Source organism: Thunnus thynnus, chromosome 14 (genome assembly GCF_963924715.1).
Source record: "Thunnus thynnus chromosome 14, fThuThy2.1, whole genome shotgun sequence".
Lineage (NCBI taxonomy): Eukaryota > Metazoa > Chordata > Actinopteri > Scombriformes > Scombridae > Thunnus > Thunnus thynnus.
Window position 1 is genome coordinate 16,336,430 of NC_089530.1, and position 18,156 is coordinate 16,354,585.

General features: G+C 43.9%; 1 protein-coding gene across 6 annotated transcripts in view; it reads left to right on the forward strand.

The window, feature by feature from the left end:
- The window catches only part of zmiz1a (zinc finger, MIZ-type containing 1a), a 104,289-nt gene that overhangs the window by 14,018 nt on the left and 72,115 nt on the right, over positions 1 to 18,156 (forward strand). For 5 of the 6 annotated variants that reach the window (XM_067610237.1, XM_067610235.1, XM_067610240.1 and 2 more), the window contains exon 2: positions 12,310 to 12,426. The exons of the other annotated variant lie outside the window; for it this stretch is intronic. The gene's annotated coding sequence lies outside the window, so the exon portion shown is untranslated. The remainder of the gene's footprint in view (positions 1 to 12,309; positions 12,427 to 18,156) is intronic. 6 annotated transcript variants of the gene reach the window in all.

Below are 18,156 nucleotides of genomic sequence, written 5' to 3' on the forward strand. Positions count from 1 at the left end.
TTATCTTTATTGAAGAAATTTAGCAGCTTTAAGAGTTGTAATTTCTTTTACTAGACTTGTATCAAGCTTTACAGCTGCATTGATCTCACACATGCTTGTTGCCATTCTTGCAGCCATTTTTCTGTCACTATTTGTCTGACTAACACAGGGAGTTCACTCATTCTTAACCCCGCCTACAAAGCTCTGGTTGGATGACTTTTTCTCAAAAAGAACTGTCAATGAACACCAGATCTGTTTGAATCGCACATGATCACAACACCTCTGAATCGCTGAAAAATCCAAGATGTGTACAGTGATTCAGAGGTCTGGAAATAGGCTACAAAACCACTGGTATAGTCCTTTAAGATAAAGCAGTACACCCATCTGATGAACTCAAAGCCTTGGAAACACTCAACTGTAAACAACACTCCTGAGTCACTGAATCTGGGGTTTTCTTTGATTCATCTCATGTGAGTCAGCACACTCCTTAGTAAAAGGCTAGCATGTGTGACAAGCAGATTAGTACCATTTATGACGCTTGTCCCCTTTTAATATATCTTAACATCTTGTTTACTTAGTTTAAATCCCTGAAATAGAAGTCAGGCCAAGATTAGATAAATGGCAGACACGGCTGTTATCTTTTGAAAGATAATTGACCTGTGACACTTAGTTGGCAGGAGCCCAGGCCCATGATGGCTACATGATCTGAATGTAAATGTTTTTTCAAGTAACAGTGAGATGAAAAATAAATGTTTACATATGGTCATTATGAAGAGTTTGGGATGTACATGTAAATATATATGTCAGTGTATACTGGCCCACTGTATGTGCCCGTATCACTATTCAGTATTACTGCTGGTGCCCTTTGTTTTGCACTGGTTTAAGATTAGAACAGTATGTATGACCAGACAAATTTGTGACCCATGTACTCTTTAAAGACATTAGAAAACATAAGCACTTGCAAATTTCAGATAACATCCACTGAGCAAATATTAGCTGACATTAATTTGTGTTCACTTGCAGTACTGTAGCCAATGCTCACAGTGTGCTGTCACTGTATAAATCACTCTTTCATAGGTTCCTTTTGGCTCTTAATAACACCCATTCACCTTGATATATCTCATTTTGTATTATCATTATGTATCTCATTACATCACTGAGTGAGTATACACCTTCCATTACATTATACTGTAGCTTTTATAGGTTCTTATTCTTTTATACAGGCCCAAGTAGGACTGCAACTAACAATTATATTCTTCAGCAATTAGTCTATTGATTTTTGATGAACTGATTAACCATTTTATCTAAAAAATGTAGGAAAATAGTGAAAAATACTTGTCAAATTTTCCAAAGCCCAAGGTGACATCTTAAAATTGTGTTTGTTCGACCAACTGTCCCAAACCCAACAATATTCAATTTACAGTGATATAAAACAGAAAAGCAGCAAATTCTCATATTTGACAAGCCAGAAAACGTTATTTTTGCTTGATAAATGACTTAAACTATTAAATGATTATCAGGATTGTTGTCGAGTAATTTCCCGCTGAGCGACTTATCGTTTCTCTATGTAAGCACATCTTTGTCCAAGTTTTGCTGTTTTTAGTGAAAGTTGAGCCTTGTGTCCTAAATCTAGATGTATGCTGCTCAGTTTTGCTGTGTCCCCTCTGTGCGCCTGTTATGCAGCAGCCTGGAAAAAAGGTGTTTTATGCTGATGACAGGCAAGGACGGGCCACTGAAACAGGACAGTGCGAGGGGGAAGTAAAAGAAAGCGGGACGGAGGGGGGTTGGTAGAAGGAGAAAGTGAAAGAGAGTGCCACTACAGCTCTCCCGGTGTACTACCCGCTACTCAGCTGCAGCTACAAATCAAACAGAACCGAGTCGCTGCTGGCACTGCGCCACGACACTGATCACTGGCACACAGAACACTGTCAAAACCATCTTGATGGGTAATTAGGAATACTCTATCATTTCTGCTATCACTTACCCGCCGCACTAATGTAGTCTGAGTGTGTGTATATTGTGTAATGTAGCATGGGAGGCTGTTAGAGAAGATGCTGCAGCGATATCCACACATTTTTACACAGTGTAACCCCAGCTGGGTGTCGGACTTTGAGATGGAAGGATCTCGGCTGATCCTTTTAAAGTCAGTCCAAAGCAGTAAACTCTAGCTGACCTGTGTGTTTGTGCATCTTTACGTGCACACGCAGCGCTGTGTGTAACCCTGCGGTTGTTTTTTAAAGGGTAGTGGCTCTTTGTGAGTGTCGCTGATGAACATCGTGTCCTATATGACTTTGACCAGGCAGGCCTCGCAGCTTTACAGAGCAGAGCGAGTGGGACAGATAGATCAAGCTTTAAACAGCTCTGCTTATATACGTTAGAGAAAGACAGCAAAAACGCAGGTTGGCAGGCTGTTTCCCCCCCTCTCCCTGTGATTTACACGTTTAGAATTTCCCCATTAACCCTCATCACTCACAAGAAGACCTCAGCTAAAATGCCTACTTTTACACTTACGCCATGAACAATTTTGCAATTTGTGCTGTTATTATCCTAATTTGCGCAAGTGAAAATGAGAGAAAAGGGAGCGCACATTGTGTGCCCTTTGATTAAGTGGGATGTTTGAATGTGGGCCCTCCACCTTCAAGAGAGATTTGATACTTGAGGGGTTGAAGTGTTTTTGATGGAAACTCCATTAATGATTGATAACAGGAGGAGAGCGGTTAAAAATCTCCCTGCTCCAGCACCATCAATTATTAAAAGCTCTCCCCTTGCATTTTGGTGGCACATAAAATATCAGTCACCATCTTGAAATCTTGAGTTGATAATAGCTGTCAAAGGAATTAGGGCTGTTTATTGATTTCTTCCCCGTCTTAAAACTCTATTCATCCTTCGGCTTGTGAGTTGTGCATTTTAAAGGCGACGCTCGCAACGATTGCAAGCATTAGCATCATCGGTTTGTTGTTGTCAGCCGCTCTCATCAAAAGAAAGTCTTGCTTCTTAGGCATCATCTGGTAAAATCGCAGGTTTATCTTTTATTGATTCAAATGATTTTTTATCAAGAGCTTGGCTAAGTTTAGCCGGAATGATTCAGTCCGTGTTTATGTTGAGAGTCTCACACGCACACGGCACATGTCAAGTACCATGTTGAGGGACTGAGTGGATGTTTGAAGTGATGCTGGAGATTCGTGTCAGCCAGTGTATGAGTGCGTGTCAGCGAAGCAGTGGAAGTTCTCCGCAGCTGAGTGCTGATTTGAGCTCCATCGAGACGAGCTGACAGGCCTGCAGGGTTCTCTGTGTCATTGCCAAGGTTCCCATCAGTCCTTGCAGAGGGAATTCTCTCAGAAAGCACAGCCCGCACTTCCACACAGGAGACCCGATTAAGTCTTTATATTTGCATGTGGCAGCCACAGAGCTCGGCCACTCCGCTCAAAGTGCTCCGAGGCAGCTTCGAGGCACGCGAGAGTAGATGTTTCCTTGACACTTAAAGTGGTGCGGAGGTAATGATTATTGGCGCGCATAAGCCCAAAAGAATGCCCAGAAGCGTTTCTATTTGACGACACTGCTCTGTTTTTTTGCGTCATCTGAGTGACACCCTCATTTACTGGTGTCAATATCCGAGTTACTCATTGACTACAAATGGAGCCCTACAGCACTGTCTCTGCAGTTTTGTTTTTTTTTGCTCCTTTTAGTAACACCCACCTCTGTCTCAGATGAGCTGAGAAAAAAACGCACCTAAAGATATGAGTATATCAAATATGGAAGGATGTAAAGATAGTGAAATGAAAAGCAACAACAATAAAGTGATGGCTGTCTAATCTGTACCCTGATCTCACAGCGGCGAGGCGGCGTGCGCTGTCCATCTTGTGTCAACAGCGGCGTATTTACATAAGCTGTTTCCCGTCGGCCACGGCTCCTGTCCTCAGAGCACCAGGAGCTGCGATGGTGAGGCGGTGTGATTAGATTTACAGATGGAGATTAATGTGAACAGAGGTAATGGCACAAAGGCATAAATCACAAAGAAGAGGCTGGAAGCACTGCGCTTGACCTTTTTGAATGGTGATAATGACGCTGGAGTCAGATACACTCCTACCGGGGCTGCGGCACCAGCGTGCAGCGAGTTTAGACAACGCTATCATAAATGCTAAATTCGTACGTGTGTGTGTGTGTGTGTGTGTGTGTGGGTTAATAGGTACGGGCGGTCAACACTGGAGTCCATGTAGATGAAAGGACTTATCAAGTGACAGCATGTATGAAGCTGTCAGAACATTACACGCTACAAAGTGAGGGGAATGAGTAAATGCACTCAGCCTCTGCGCGCACACACACACACACACACGAACACACACTCGGGCTGATAACCGGCGCTCAGGCTCTTTCTTTAAGTGGGAAGTGAAACCTGTCCGCCCGTCTGTCTTTTTTGTCCGTCTCCCCGTCTGTCCTCGCACTGCAGAGCATCAGCAGGGTTATTAGAAGAGCCCTATGGCTGCCACTGATAAGGCCTGTATGGGTGCTGCCACTGACAGCGCTGCCTTGCCTTGCCTTGCCTTGCCTGCCTGCCTGCGTGGCAAACACAAGTGGCCTGGCCGGGGGATTACTGCCTGCTGCCATTTCTGCTGATGCCTTTCTTTATGTTATCCTCTCCAGTCAGATGTGCTGCATTTGAATAACTTGGCTGATGTTGTAGAAATGGAACTCCTTCGAAATCTCCACCTGCATACAAATGAAGGCGCGCGCGTGCACACACACACGCCCGGGCGCAGATGAAGCGCTCAGACACGCACGTATCCCGCTTTTAGACACACGTTTAGACGTCCTCGCTTTATTAGTCGTCCTCTTCTCTTTCCTCCTGCTAGTGGCCACAACTGGTTATTTACATGCTCTGTCACTTACGGGGAGGAGTGATGCTGATGGGTTAGGAGGCTCACTAATCCACTCTGCTGCTGTCATTAGAGAGAAGCAAACAGACTATTACCTCCTCCTCCTCTTTCTGCTCATCATAAGCCTGCCTGAACCTCACACACACACACACATGTGCATCCACACATACACACACACACACACACAAACACAGCTGTGATGGAGAGTGCCTCTTGTTTCTTTAGCGCTACTGAGTGGAGCCCTGCTTTGGTAATTGATCCTGTTTGGTACATGGAAGGAGATAGAGAGAGAGAGAGAAAGAGAGAGAGAGGGAGGCCCTAAGTGTTGTCAGTTTGCTGCATTAATTTTTCAACCGTGGCCAGTGAGGCTGGAGAGACGGAGGAGGGGCCCACCGCAGAGCTCGCTCAGAGGAGCCGTACTGTACCTAACGCTGCCGCTTTGTCCGTCCGCACTTTACTCCGCTGTTTATCGGCGCTCATTCTAAAATAAGTTCCTGTGAGACCCGATTATGATACAACTGATTAGTCTACTGAGTCCCGGCCTCCTGCTGATGACATATTTGTTTTCCTCCGTCTCCTCTTCTTCTGTGGCTCAAAAATAGCCTTCTGCTGGTTGTGTGCCTCTTTGTCTGGGTGTTTTTTTGTGCCTGCTCATGGAGTACAGTATGTGCAGCTGATAATAGACAGACCTCAGTCTGTGCTTTCTGATCCCAGCTCTGGGCTCTGGTCGCTGACTCACTGATGATGTCATCAAGCCCGCTGAGAAGGAGGCCTGGGCAGCAAGGAAGCATAAAGATTCAGCTTTTGCCTTTTTACTTGCTGTAGTAGAAATTGCTATTATTACGGCTGCGCTATTCTTTACAGCTTTCCCCCCTGTGTGCCGTGTTAAAATACTCCTCTCCTATAATTAGTACCAATGTTATCACAAAGCCAGTCAGCGGCTGGAAAAGGATACTGCTGAGTGATTTCCATGTCCGTCAGAGCCGTGTTAGCGAACACTTCCATGAGTCATTAAGAGGTGCTCATAGTCACAGAGGACGTCACTGCTGACATTTGTTGCTAATATGAGTCATAATTCTTGCTTTTATTTAATATTTCACAAGCAATCTGTGTGTGACACATTTCATTTAGCCTCACTAATGCTCGTCTTATGCTGAGAGATGTAAAGTAGCCGGGCAGCAGCTCGTCACAGATGTCATGCAAACCGTATCTAAAAATGCTTTGTGATGATGCAGTATGTAAAGCACGCTGTGGGAGAGAGCTGCCTGGAGGCTGTGAGTTAAGTCATGATCACTGGAGTTGCAGCACCCACAGCACACTGCCCAGGGAGTAGGAAGTTCCTAACTCCTAAATAGGGAGTCACATGCAGGGCAGAAATATCCCCCTCAGGGATCTATGAAGTATAACCTCACTTAACTTGGGGAAAGACCACACTTGATGACTTTTCTTTCCCACTTAAATTTCCCTCTAATATGGATGGATCTGAAAAAACAGTCTGTGAAGCTTTCTGTCCACAGTATCACATACATTACACATTTGTAATGACAAGCAATAGAAACATACTTAACGGGGTAGCCAAGTTATTTAGTATTGGACTTCAACAAAGTCAAGAACTTAACAAGAGACACTTAAAGCAAAGAATAGTCAGACTCGATGCAGCGGAGGATACTTTCAGTCCTTTGTAGCTCTAAAAAATGCTGAATCCTTTTCCTCGACTTCTGCTGTCTGTATCATGCCCACGTCTTTCAAAATGCAAGCCTCACTTTTTAACACAGCCTTTGTGTTATCAATTTGTAGTCTTCAAGCCCAAACAGAGATAACCCCGATGACATAATCAGGATTATTTTTTTTCAGACTTTAGAAAGCTCCCTCCAGAGCAACAGAGGATATTATACAACTGTTTTCACCAGCTGAAAGAAACTCCCCATGACAAGTAAACTATACTAAATGTGAAAAATTGGTGTGAGTGCCCCATTAAATCTCCTTTTCCTTCTCCTCTTTTACTTTAACTGCAGTTGCAGTTGAAGAAATGATTCATGAAACAAGTACTCCACTGATTTTGCAACAAAATGATCAAAATCAACGCAGCAGGACCAGACATATCCTCTTTTTTATTCCGTGTGTGCTTCTTCCTTGTGGAAACTTAATGCTGAGAGTTAAGTTAGTAGACCTGTAAACACTCTTTGATGTGTGAAATCAGTGGAGTTCCCCTTTAAGTGGTACCTGGTAAGAAGTGTAGTTTGATTGATCGATGCTCGTGACAAACATGTGTACAGCTGATGACATAGTAGAGGTATAAACTTATAAAGCAGAGGTTTAACCAAAGGGAATAAAGGCTACCCGCTAACCAAAGCTAGCCTTAGCAGCATTTTATCCTGTTATACCTGTGCAGTTGTCTGAAAGATATCTACATCCATAGAAAAGACCAGATGTGTCGACAAAGTAATGACATTACAGGATAAATCTAATTTTGTGAACTGTCACGTATCGTGTGTACTTTACCTCCAAACCTTGCCCATATGACCTCAACATGACAGCATACCAAACATAATAAAAGCCTGGGCCGGGCCAGAGATGAACAGTGTGATTTACAGCTTTTGTCAGGTCACACAGGTGAGAATCCTCTCTTTACCGCCCTCTGTTTTGTCCCGACCAACAGGTGTGTTTTCTCTCTCTCAGGTCTGATTCCTCTCCACCACCTGCCCCCCCCCTCCTATCCTCTCACCCTCCCACCGGCTAAGCTAGCCAGGACAGGCCTTTCTCCACTCCAAAACCATGATTGCATTCTTGAGCTATTCCACCCCCTCCTTCAGAACAAGAGCCCTCCGCATCTCTCTCCCTTTCAAGTAGAGGCTGCCGCCCGCGTTTCCCCTTTGAAGATGTAATCTTGGAAAACTCAGAGACATCTCTGGGATTATCTTAAATGTCTTCAGTATGTCAACAGCCTAGCCCCGCTACAGAGCAACGCTGGCTGTTTAAGGGGTCGGCTGTGTTGACAGCCAAGCAAAATGCCGCACCGCAGAGGTAATCACAGGGTCAACTCCGCTGACTCCGTTCAGGGCCAAACTCCCACTGTTAGAACTGGATGATAACAGACACAATGAAATGATGTATTTCCCCATGTGGCAAGGCTGTGTTTACAATCAAAGGTAATAGCAGGCAGTGGAGCGCTCAATAACAGATGGCGTGGTAGGGTGAGGTTCATTTATGTCATGGCATTTTCCAAAATGTCATGAAAATCAGAATGGTGCAACATCGTAACTAAGCACACAATAAGACGAGGAGCATCATTGAGCAGTCACAAGAGGGAGAGTTACTATACACCAAATTAGAGACACATAAGTGGGCGCTCCTTGAAAAGGATCTTGACTTTGTAATCATATCAGATGTTATCGGGAGGAGATTTTAGGAAGGGTAAGTGCTCGGAAACTAAATCAGAGAGAGGCTGCCTAGGGAACACGTTGTTATCATAATTACCCGCTGAGCGATGACTGCAGAACCGGTGTTGATGTTGACGCCGAGCTGCCCTCTTCTATCTCTCCCTCTCTCTCTCTCTTTCTCTCTCTCTCCGACGAGGCTGTCTTGTGTGGGTTGCTGCCTGCTTCGACATCTCTCTGTTGCTCTGTTCTATGTGTGTTTTCTTTCTCCTTTCAGCCAGGAACACATACTGCAGGCCAAAAACACAAATATTGTTTTGGTGAGATCTGGCTCTGAGATCCAGAACGGACTTGCGTCAGTGTGTACGTGCGGGCGCTGGCAGGCTCTGGGGCTAGCTCCCAGGAGCCGAGGCGAACCGGAGACCTCATCCTCTCCGTTTCAAACAACAGCCTGCTCCTGCCGGCGCACGGGGCCCGCCTGCATGGGTTTTTTATTACAAATGATCTGTTTGAATGAAATGCAGCCCCAGCCTCCTCACTGTTGGCATTTAAACAGGAGGAAATAACAGATGATGATATCAGAGCGGGAGAGAGTGAAGGAGAGGGAGAGACCACTCAAGGAGGAGAAACACTTGACCTGTTTGTTTTGGGAAAATGGTATTCCTCTGCTAATTTCCTCCTGATAAGTATCTGACAGCTCATTGTAAAGTGTTTTATCTTGGCTAGAGGGAAATGGCTTCTCTCGCTCACAGCGCCAATCGATTTCAGAGACTCTGCTGCTTTAAATTGCATTCTCTGGTTTTTAGAGGTCTTCTATTTGCATAGAGGTAATCAATAACATATATTAGCCTACCGCTTTTAGCTTAACATGGACTTTCTCCTCGCTTCCCTCCCTCTTTCTTGGTTTCTCCTTACCTCTCCAGACGCTGCTGCAAATTCTCGCTCTTTCCTCTTCCACCTAACATCATTGACTGGTGTTTGCCGTGTTGGGGGGCATTGATTTTTACTGCTCTGCCTCTCTCTCTGGTTTAACAGTTGATGAGTTGTGTTAAGACGCCCAGGGACAGCCCTGCCTGTTTTAAGGAGATGAGGTTGGCTTTTATAGCCCCTCTTGCTTCCTCAGCCTTGGATGATAAGGTATGTGTGTATGTGTGTGTGTGTGTGTGTGTGTGTGTGTGTGTGTGTATCTATGTGAGTATGAGCGAGTCTGTCTGTATGAGTTGAGCAGCCGCTTGAGACTAGGATTCCCTCCAGGAAGCTAAAATAAACGTTGGTGGTGTTAAGGGCTTTTAACAGGCAAACTCAGGCTTTGTCATCTCCAGCATTTGAATCACTTTAAAGACTTTGCGCAGAAAATTGGTCTATCTCAGTCAATGAACAGCCACATTCATCAGATACGATTACCAGGATCGAAGTGTTAAGAGAGTAATACTAAGATTATGAAACAGAAGACGACTGGCTCTGCTGGAGAGTTGACACAGAGTTTAGATTCAAAGGTGACAGGAATTTTTTAGTTTTTTCTGAGGCACCTATAACCCCCTCCACTGCCCCCCCCCCCTCCCTCCGACACACACACACACACACACAGTCACACACTCAAAAGTCATGGATACAGACACAAACCTCATTTAACACGATTAGTTTCTTTGAGGATTTTTTACCGCAGCCTCTTAAATCCGGGATGAAAGAGTTCACACTTCTGACAGGGAAAAAAAAAAAAAAAAAAAATAGCTGGAGTCTGCAGAAGCTAGTACGAAGCACTCAGCTTTTCACTGCAATATTCACCACATTATTAAGGAACACATTGCTTTGTGCTGTGTTGCTCTCAACACCATCTGTAGTGTGCTGCTCAAGTGGTAGCAATTTCCTTGTAGTCTCATGTCTCTCATGCAGTATTACAAGTGAGACTCGATTGCAGATCTCCGCTCGATGTTCTAGTGCATTTAGTTTCTCATAAACGTTCGCATCCTTCAGTGATTGCTCCCCGGCAGGTTCCAATATGCAGAAATGCACTGCCATCCCAGTATTTAGCTCCCTCTCGCACTCTTCAAAGCCTCATGTCATTTTCGGAGTATGAAGGGGAAAAAAACATTTGCCCCATATTGCTCTTAAACTGGAATCCAATCTAACCTCTGCTGTAATAAAACCATCTTGTTTTTTTTTTACCATCTTTAAGGAAACATAGCTTTCTCGTAAAGCTGCTAAATGACAGCCCTTTGAGTGAAAATCAGCTCACTAAAGATATAATTATTGCATTTTCAGAAGCTAATGTATGGCCAACTTAACAATGGGATATTATAATCTCTCTCTTAAACCCATCACTTTAACACTAACTGCACACACATTTTTAAGAGGGTCCATTGGTGCGTGTTATAGCTGGGTAATATCAACCTAATAGGCTTACCTGTCAGCACTGTATGGGACATAGACCCTGTAAATCACATTTGTCTGCGACACCTGCTCGCCTCCCTGCGTATTTATGGGTTTCTCCTCCGCCCTGTCCTCTTCTTTTTGGCCTCATTCCAAAACCAGCCGCTCTTCCCACAGTATGTTCTTCAGTATGGTCCCTTCTGCTCGTAGATTAAATGAACGAGCAGGTGTTAAGATATATGGGGGGGTGGGGGGGGCCCACCTCCCATTCACACACCCATTCTGCTTAAAACATCCATGTATTGTTTTTTCACTACCAGATGGAAATATTTCAGATTTAGAGATTTTTGTCGCATTTTGCCAACTTTTCATATTTGTATTCGTCCATGTTTCATTTTTAAAGTGTGAACACCTTAATTTATTTAAATCATAACTTTGTCAAACTTGTTGAAATCTCAGAGAGTCATAATATATTGATTTTGATCAAGCACAGCGGTTTCAAAAGATAAACTGCGCCCAGTGTGTACACAGACAAGATGTACTACAATGAAACAATTCACTCATAGTGTTCTAGAGACGCTTCAAACCTCTGGCCAAATTTTCTTCGACTGATTAAAAGTGCCAGAAGCAAAGGAAACTTGGTTGCACCAGCGATAGAGATTGTACAGGAAGTGACAAAACAATGGAAGACATAAGAGAATGGCGTGTGTTTGCCAGATGACATTAAGATGAAGATGGTAAAAAGTGAAATTGTTAGTGTCAGTTTCTTTTGTTATAGATTTTTTTTTTTCAGATTTCTTTCAGTTTCTATTATCAGATTTTCATATTTGCTCAATCACACATAGCAACATATTTATTGCTAACAGATTATAGTTTTTGTTTTATTTGCAGTACATGTTCTCTTTGAATGGTGCCAATGCATGTGTTGTATCTTGTGTTACAGAGTTGTCCCGTTGCTCTGAGAGACTGTTGTATTATGGTTTGTTGTTGCCTCAGTGTAGCGTCATGTTTCTGTCCACCCAGTTCCTCTCTCCAACAACTCTGTTTTGGTCTCCACCAATTTCTGTGCGAAATATGTGGCTTTTTATCTGCTAAATGCTCTGCTGGTGTTCACCAGCTAATGGGGTTTTTTGAGGTAATGAAACTTAAGCTTATTGAATATAAGTGCATTGTGGATATTTTAGAGGCAGAAATGTGCTGGTGAGCTAATCCCAAAACTTGTGTACTGGACGTATACTGGATTTGTATCAGCCCTTCAAGGGCGCAGCAAAGCAGGGAGGACAGACTTAGAGAGGTGTATTAAGGCAGTGAATCTCGCCGCTCTGTGTGTAATGGACTCAGGATGAGGCTGACCAAGCGCCAGGCTGCTGATAACCTTTAGGAAGGACATTGTTCCTGTGCAGTGGGGGGGTGGGGTCGCATTGGTGGAGGAGGGGGGGGGTGGATATACAGGACTGCTGCAGTATACAGGCATGGCAGTGTGATGGGTGGTGCAGTTGTTCATTGGTTCATTGGCTCTTAGGCAGGGTTAGGAGGTAGAGTAAATGGGGCAGTAGTATAGCAAACTCCCTCATGGCTTCCTGCGTACATTTTTCAACGCTGGGGTGTATTTCTCTGTGATACATTTGTCCTCTGTCTGAACCAGGTTCTCCCTGGCATTCCATTAAAAGAAATTTAACAGCCTTTTCTTCTTTCTTCCTTCCCCTCAGATCACTACTTAAGGAGGGGGTCAGCAAGAGACCGTGCGTGAGGAATACATGAAGGGCGGGGTGGGGGAGGGGGCGGCGACCACAGCAGCAGTACCACCGAGGTCAGAGTTCACACAGGTAAACAGATTTTTCTTTTTGAATCCACAGCTCGGCGGTTGTGCACACACTCTTTGGTTTAGTACTGGCTTTTTTTTTTTTTTTTCTTTTTTTTTTTTTTTTTTCCGACACGGAGCAGACTTGGCACGCAAAGGCAAAGTGAGGGAGTAATGTGGCTGGTTTTGATTGGACCCTCCTGGGCTGGCGGCCGGGGAGGAACTGGGAACTGAGCAGTCTGCAGCTGCTGTTTATGAGGAGCTGTGCAGGATCCTGTTTGGCTCTGTCTAAAAAGGCCCAGCCAGTCCCCGCCGAGAATCTCTGTGGCCAGTGTCAATACTGGGAGAATAGGACAAAACCATGATGCTTTGATTCAAGAACCATTTGTTTCCAAAAAACTCACATTTTGTCATTTTTACATTTTACAGTTGACAGATGCAGGGCTGTGGAATAGGGAAAAAGACTGTTCATGTGTTATTGCAGATTTATAGTGACAAAATTCTAGACTATTTACCCGTAGCTCTGACTGTAGACTTTAACTTTACCCTACTTTAGAGTCTTAGAGCTTTAGGTGGCATATTATAGTGACTTGATATTAAATTCAATATCATATGCTGCACTATCCAAATGAAACTTTGTAGAGTTTATTGAGAGCTTGTTGTGGTTTATTCAAAGGTCTAGTCATCCGCACAATTTTTCTCATGGGCCTGAACCAGAAAAGGTTTGTAATTTTTAAAGTAGATCCAGCATTGCAGAAAAACTTTACCACCTAGCTTGAATTTTACACTCACTTTTGCCTTTCCTACTGTATTCTTTGCTACCAGGGATTAAGAATGAGGACTGAGGGGAGGAGGAGGAGGAGGAGGAGGGGAGGGAAGGGGGGGGGGGGTAGGAATCCAGGAAGCAAATAAATAAATAAAGTGCTGGTTAAGCTTCCTTAGTACGGTGTGTGTGAACGCTGAGCAATGCCACCGCCCGGGGAACATCTGCCTCGCACACACACACACACACACAAACACACACACACATGCACACGTATACGCAGCCAGAAGAACACAGATACTGTACACACATGCGTGACTAGCAGGGATCAGCCAAAGCGATTAGCACACGGACGTCAGAGCACAGAAAGCGACAGGTTTAACACACACACACACACGCACGCACAGAAATACACACACGCGCCGACCATCGGAGGAGTGACAAGTAATGCACAGTGAAAGAAAGAGAGAGAGACGCTGCCAGCCGACAGAACAGAGCCGCAGAATTTGACAGCACATGACTGTAGACACATGAAAGTATAGGAAGGCAAGTTTTTACTGTGTGTCTCTGCTGCTGTCGTACCGTTTTCATCTCGCCTGCCATCCATGGGCTCATGCCGTTCTTTTTATTCCCCCCCCCCCCCCACCCCTCTCTCACATTAACACATACACAACGTACCAACAGTTGATCAAACAACTGTGCAATTGAGGCAGAATTTGGCCAGACAGCCAGCTAGGATGAGTAATGCAGAGCTCCTCTGGCTTAATTTGTTTAGAAAGCCTATCATAGCTGCAAACATGTTACAGACTGTTGCCGTTTACAGCGGGAGTGTTTTCCCCCTGCAGCTTTAATTGGATGCATTTTTAATGTTAGGGCAACATAGTGTGGCCACTGTTGACACTGAACACTGTGGCCGTTGTGAGGCGACGGGGGCTGAGATTGAGGAGGGTCAGTGTGTGTGTGTGTGTGTGTGTGTGTGTGTATATGTGTGCGTATGTGTATCTAATCTTTGCCTTAGAGTGTGACGTTTTAACCCGGGTAAAATTGAAAACGCGTCTTGTTTTTCTCTCAGTTTGAGCCGTATGTCCACGCAGCATTTTTTTTTTTTTTTTGCAAACTGTCTTTAGAGAGGATACATCTTGAAATGCCAGCCAGACGTTTAAGCACGGTTGGTAAAAAAAAACAAAAAAAACTGAGCTTTTAGAGAACGCGACCCAAGACGTGCTCAGGTGCAGGTGTAGCAGGTGCTGTAGTGAGGTTAAGAGGACAACTTTCTGTCACCTCTAATCTGCTCTGTTATCACTGATTTAAAATGTCAGTATCAAGTAAACTCAAGACATGTGTTGTCATTTACCTGTATTTGTTTGTTATAGAGTTGCAACAATTAGTCGATTAGTTGATCAACAGAAAATTAATCGCCAACAATTTTGATAATTGCTTAATTGCTTTGAGTCATTTTTTAAGACAAAAATGCTAAAATTCTCTGGTTTCAGCTTCTTAAATGTGAATATTTTCTAGTTTTGTTAGTCTTCTTTGACAGTAAGCTGAGTATCTTTGAGTTGTGGACTGTTGGTCGGGACAGAACAAGACATTTTAGGTCGCATCTTGGATTTTGGGAAACAGTGATCGACGTATTTCACAACAACGGATCGATTCATGGAGAAAATAAGCAACAGATGAATTGATAACTGTTAGTTTCTGGCCCAGTTTGTTATGTAAGATGACTTTGTGTTCATAAGATTGTGATTTCTCTGTATAGGAGTCACTATTTGCCTGGTTAGCAGGTAGCATCTATGACCTGCAATCAATTCCCTATGTTAAGTTTTGTCTACGCCTCATTGCCACATGGCATTCCTAGATAAAGCAAAGAATGTCAAAGCTCCCAGGGATTAGCTCACCAAAGGAATTAGCATCCCATTCCCAGCCTCCTTTTTTCATTTTCATCTGTTTCATTCCTTCCATTTTGAGTCCTTTCTTTCTCTTCTTCCTCCCATTCCATCTTTTACTTCTCCAGAGTAAAGTTTTCCTGCGGTAAATGTGTTCATCTGATGCATAGAAGAGCGGGGCACACAGGCGGCCCTGTGTTTCTCCGCTGTCATCTGCGTATGTATACATTATACCGCATGTTCATGACAGAGAGAGGATGAAAGATAAAATATATGTCTAATAAAGACTCGTTCTTTAAGGAGTAGCACCTCTGGGCGCTGCGGCTTAGGAGACTGTGATGATATTCAAAAGACAGAAACATTTATTTTTATCCTTGCTGGAGATATTCATTGCGGTTATCGTCTCCCCCCCCCCCCACCACCACCACCACCACCGCATACACAAGCTGGCCTGCTCGGATTGTGTGCCGCGAGAGAGGCATCTCACAAACAAGCAGAGGTATAAAGTGGTGAGAGTGGGAGGATGAGAGAGAACATTGTCTTCTCTTTTCCAGCTTAGGGACAGAGCAGAACAGGTTGCGCGAGGATACTTGCTATCCTTAACAACGTCTAACACTGCCTCAGGGCCACCTCTACTCCTCTGATGCAGCTGAGAGTTGTGCTGTGCAGAGGAGACGGAATATTTGCAACACATTCCTGAGCGTCAGATGGCATTCCTGGCACATTGTAATTACCGGAGCAACACTTTTACTTTGTCATGTTTTGACATAATTAATGCCATAACTTAGATGAATGTCTCATAATGGTTTTCTTTGCTAGATTTAGATGAGATTTTTTTTTTTTTTACTCAATTATGACTCATTAAACTTAATTCATGAATTTTTTTTTTTGCACATCTAAAATAGTTCAGGATGCATGAAGAAGGTGTCATCCTGGATTTTTTTTATACAAGTCATTTCTATTGGTAATAATAACACTGTACTGCTGAGATCTGGGAACAAAGCAATATTGCAAAAAAATAGACCCAACGGGGCAAAAACATAAGCAGTCACATGATCAGACAGGTTGTAAACAACCCTGTAGGTTAGCAAAAACATATTTGGAAGAGGAAACAATGACGAAAAGTTAAAATATTACTAATTACTCTCATTCAACACATTTGTAATTCCCGGTTAAACTTTGACTTATTTTTTCCTGTGCAAAGTGGGATTAATACACACATTTCCAGTGCAATCACTTTTGGTTTTAGCTCCACATAAAGTTTAGTTAATCTGGCTAAATGTCTTGTTTGCAACTGCTTGTATCTGGCTTTATTGTAGCGATGTTGCTGTGTTCCCAGATCTCAGCAATTACTTTGATGAATATCATGTTATCATAACTGATAGAAATGACGGCCAAAAACTGGGAAAGAAGTTGTAATAACCGGGGATTTTCCTTAAAACGTCTCCAAATGTTGACGCAATCTGAAATGACATCACTCCGATAGACCGCCATCTTTGTGCGCCGGTCGGTTCACGATGTTATCCATCACCGGGTCTCTCTGTCTGGCGTCGTCAATTACCCGGAGGAAAACAACATTAGAGGCCTGAATGGGACACGGAGCTGTGGCAGGCCTGACATGGCTGTGTTATATGATTACACAACCTGTTGGCTGTCCGCCTGTCAAGTGTCTCTCGGCCTCTGATGAATGGCTGTAATATGCCGCGCATCACAACACGCCACGCCACACACTCATTAATGGCTTCTCATAATGGCCGGGACGTTCCTCCAATGCCGCGGCAGTATTCACAGAGAGAGAGAGAGAGAGAGAGAGAGGGAGAGAGAGGGAGAGAAGGGGGGGGGGTGGTAGTCGTAGCGAGGGAGATTGAGGGAGCGAGAGTGAGAAATGGCGTTCATGAATACTCCAAGCTTGTTCAAGGCATCGCCATTCAAGGCAGTAAACAAAGGAAACATGGTGTCCTCATTTGAATAATTTCACAAATGGTGTGGCAGTACGCCAGCGTCGCAGTCACACGTAACTCTTAATGAATGAACGAAGGGTGACAGAAGTAGGTTGAGAGAAAAAAAAAACAAGGGGAGATGTAAGAATTATTATTTTTAAGAGTGCGACACATATGTTGCTCAATTAGATACATACTCGTCCATCTGTGGCATATTTGCATAGATTATCAAAAATGTGTGCAATGCGGCATGCAGTGTGTGAGAACATTACAATAGAGACGCTCGAAGAAAGGAGACCGAATCCGTCATATGTCGGATGCCATCTGAAGCTTAGCTGATTGCTCTTTCTTTCAGTGAATTAGGAGACATGCTACCAAAGATCCTCCAAAACTACTCGACTCTCAGCTGTAACAAACAGATTTGATTCTCATAGAGAAGCTGCTCCGAGAGGGTTTTTTTTTTTTCGAATTTTAAAGGGTGGAAATTGTTCTGAATGAGCTGTTTTCAAAGAAGTGTACGGGTGAGATGCTGGGTACCGGTGGCTGTATGGCAACAAAGTAAAGTAGTTTTTTTCCACAAACGGCCACAGAGAGGTTATCTGAAACCTACATGACCCCAAGTCACATTATTTGGAGTATTTATGGCTCTGTCAGACTTGTAGTTTGTAATGCTCGCTGCGAAGCGTCAGCCACATTGACGGAGCCCCGCTGATAAGCACATTCTTTCTCTTTCTCGTTCTTGTGCTCAGTATGCCGCGCTTCAGCTTCGTCTCGTCATATATTTTGCATTGTCTCACATTAAAGTCTTTTACAGAAAGAGATACAGACACGTCAGAGATTTTTTCAATTTCACCTCGCTCAGAACGAAGCGGCGTTTTCAGGGTCGATGCCGCGGAGGAACGTACTTGAACGGCGCTGCACCTGCAGCGTGTGTGTGTGTGAGAGAGGAAGAGACAGAAAGACAATCCGCCTGTATGTTCTGCTATCTGTGTTCCTGTGTTAGTGTATGTGTTCTCTCTCACAGCTGGAGTTTCTCTGTTTGAAATGCAACACCTGCAGATGTGTCTTGTAAACTACAGCCCTCAGCCTCTCTCTCCCATTCAGAGGGGACCATTGAAACAAAGCAATTAAAGTAGCTCTCTTCATGGGGCGAAGATTCGGCGCGT